This window comes from Crassostrea angulata, chromosome 2 (genome assembly GCF_025612915.1).
Source record: "Crassostrea angulata isolate pt1a10 chromosome 2, ASM2561291v2, whole genome shotgun sequence".
Classification (NCBI taxonomy): Eukaryota; Metazoa; Mollusca; class Bivalvia; order Ostreida; family Ostreidae; genus Magallana; species Magallana angulata.
In genome coordinates, this window is record NC_069112.1 from 47,446,205 (window position 1) to 47,449,806 (window position 3,602).

Here is a 3,602-nt window from a genome sequence, read left to right on the forward strand (position 1 = left end):
GTACACCAATTTGGATAGTTTTTTTTAATAAAAATGAAGTCTTTTAAAAAGTTGCCATAGTTCTGACACATTATTATTATGAGGATATAAAAGCATTATTGTTGTTCTTAAAAAAATATTGCAGCGGAAGATCTCAGCATCTTTGTTTGTAGCCATTTGTTCTTTTTTAATGAAGATGAAAATAATGGATGGGCCTTAGCACTTATGCCTGTCAATACATTGATTAGAATTATCATGTGACAACATTGTTCAGTTTTATAGTTTATTCATCAGTCGAGTGAGTAAGGTTTATATGAAACGGATTACGAAATGAATTTACGCCTGGTAAACGACAACCATCTAAATGGAGAATTTTTGAATGTTTTTGATTCGAAAATTGAGTGCATTGAGGTACAATGTCCTTCTTTCACAGATAGGAATTTAAAAAATACAAAACCAAAATACATGTATGCCTAATTAGATCCCCCATCCTGGCAAACTAAAAAAATAACCGTCGGAACCCCTTGTAAAAAAATGTCTGGATCGACGCATGCTTTTTGCTTCCTTTGTATGTAAATTTAAGAAAAATCTTTGCTGCGCAAAAAAGTGGGGGGGGGGGGGGGTAGGGGGCAGGCCCCCACTGCCCCACCCCCACCCCCACCCCCGAATGCTACGTGCCTGACTCATGTTATTCTTTTTAAAAATATTGAAAAGTTACTTTAAAAAAATTGTTTCTAGCATGTTGACAGTACTCATCTCATAAAGTTAATAGCGAGCACAGCCGGCGAGCGAACCGAGTTCTAAGAACCAGTGTGCGCGGGAAAAAGAACGAGCTAACCCTACAGTTCATCAAACAAAATTTTTTGTCTACGTCCCATAATGCTCTCTAATTTTTTCACCCGTGGTGCTATGCCAAAAATGGCCGACTTTTAACTCGTAATTTACGGTGTCTTAAAGTTTGAAGAAACGTTTTGAGTACCGCATATGCTTTGGTGAGACTCAAAAGATTTGTTAGCCTATATGCTTCCATACCTTCGTATTGAGTTGAGATACGTAAACAAAAACGAACAAAGTCATGGATGACGTCACAGTGCTCTCGCGCTATGTTTCCGTCGATAAATTTAGAGGTGGATCAAACATCTGTAATGCGTGTAGATATCTTCATTGAACAATTATTCCTTTCTACTCAGAAAAATTCACAGGAACGAAAACAGATTCCGTACGGTGATTTATAATGGGGAATGTTTACATCTTTTCTCCATTCGGAATACACTTAGAATACATCGCGCAATTTTTTAACGTTATCATTCGGGCTTATTAATGGCTGTTGCAATGCAAATTCTCTGTAGACTTTCAATTTCGGGATGTGTATTGGAACCTGAAGTGGTAGAGGGGGCGGTTCAAAACAGATAATCTGGACATTTTTTATACTAGTGGATGAACTTAGTTTGAGCACAAAGGTATTTACTATTATTGAAATATCAAGCAAAAAGTGGTGGAAGAAAAAACTCGGCACAGAGTATAAATAAAAAGGAATAAAATGGAAAAAGTAGCAGTTAAAAAATTTATGTATATATTGCATATAGTCAAACCACCTACAAACAGGGACCGGGCACTCTCTCTCTCTCTCTCTGGGAATGGGGGGGGGGGTTGCGTTGTATGTATCATAACCATTAAAATTAGTACATTTGGCATACTTATTGTAGAGCAATACTCTCTCTCAAAAATTCTTTGACGTTCGAAGACTAGGTTTACAAGGTAAACAAGGTGCAAGGTAGGCCCTATGTGTAATTGTTGCTGCGCTCGCCAGAACGGTAGCACCGTGAAACATATAAAAAGTATATCTGATTATCCGTTTTTCTTTCGCCGTTGTAACACCCGATTGACTGTTCGTTCGCTCTAAAACGCGTTCGCCCTTGACGCCGGTCGCTCTAGTTTTTGTGACACCCTTTGGGAGGGGGGGGTCTTTTTTGAGTGACGTCACATCCTACTTTTGGAGCACAAAATCGAAAGTAAAAATTATGGCCACAGTTTCGCATTTTTATTATATGTACCTGATACAGTAAACACATGCTAAAGTGTCATATATGTGGATGAAATGGCCGTAAAAAGCTCCTTTAATCACACGAAATGAATGCAATTAATACTCTTACAATTGATATCCCTGAATTAACAGAGTCTCCCCTTTTTCCACCTCTCATGCGAAACTGCCCCTGCCACTTATGGTGAAACATGGCGGACTCTGAGATGACACCCGAGGATTGTAGCCCAGATACATCCTCTTGCGTATCTCCTCAGAAAAAAAGAAACCATTCGGACACTGAAACAGACATAACTTCAGAGACAGATAGTCCAGATTCCGATAGACAATGTAAACGGGTTCATTACGACCAATCGGAAAGTTCTTTGTCGCGGACAGATTCAGAAAGTCCAGTGTTTCTTAAAAATATCCCAAAGTACACGTCTAAATGGACCGAAGAAGTTCTACCGTGTTTAAGAATTCAAGTTGCCCAAGATTTCCCTGATATGCACAATGTATTTCTTCAAGGTTGTCTACATTTTATAGCTGACCCAACGAAATGTGCGGAAATCATGGATCTATTAATGAACAAATGGTGATTGAGTGTTTTAGGCATGTAATGCAGAATGTTTTCACTTTGCATTGTGATGAAATCTCAAAAATGTCAAATTGGATGAGCTTGGAAAAATGGAAAACATGTTGACAAGTCGTGAATGGATTGATAATTTTGCAGAAAGATCTCAAAACAAGAAATTTTGCAGAAGGTACGTTTGCACAGGGACGTATATACTAACGGGATAGGCAAGTCACAGATACACAAGTCAAGATCTGTAATGAAACAAGATTATTGAACAAGAAATGATTTGCTTTTGCATTCACATAAGTCTTATTCAATATTTTATTCTCAATCTTTCTTTTTCTTAGATTGATTTACATATATTTTTATCCCTTAGAACAGTCATGGTATTGGTCTGACTAGTTTTAAAGTATAATGCATTAATAATTAAAAAAGTTTAACACTACACACCCCTGCGAATGTTATTGTCATTTAGATTTTAGACCACGTGGTTTTATTTGACCCTTTCAGTTTCACAGTAAAAATCGTGCCTCGATCGTGTTTATAGTCTATTTTAAAAAATTTAGGTACTTGTTGTCAAATATAAATTCTAGACGTATATTGATTTTAAACTTTAAGTTCATTAATGGGTGGATAAAATGTGTTCTAGAAATAAATGTGACAATACAAAAAATAGTTTTTTCTGCTGTTGCAACAATTAAAATGCGTAGTAGAGATCCCCCTTAGGAATTAATTTTCGATCCATGCCTGACCTAGTAATAACATCAATAGTGAAAGAGACTATACTATTTTATGCAGATTGTTCCTTGAACAGGTCGAGACCACTATATTTTGTGACGTCGGCATAAATTTGCATACTGTTTACTTTTATCGACAAACCAATCAGGTGAATGAGTTGCAAGGCATTGTGGACTACTACAAGTTTCAATGTATACAAAGCGTATTGAAAATATATACCATTTTGAATTGTCCTTTGGAAACTCATTTTGAATGAATTTTCAGAATTTATAAAAGAAATATGGACAA

The 3,602-nt window shown here is 36.6% G+C and overlaps 1 pseudogene; it reads left to right on the forward strand.

Moving 5' to 3' along the window:
• Positions 1–2,211: 2,211 nt before the first annotated feature.
• Positions 2,212–3,320, forward strand: LOC128174421 (uncharacterized; annotated as a pseudogene).
• The last annotated feature ends 282 nt before the right edge of the window (positions 3,321–3,602 follow it).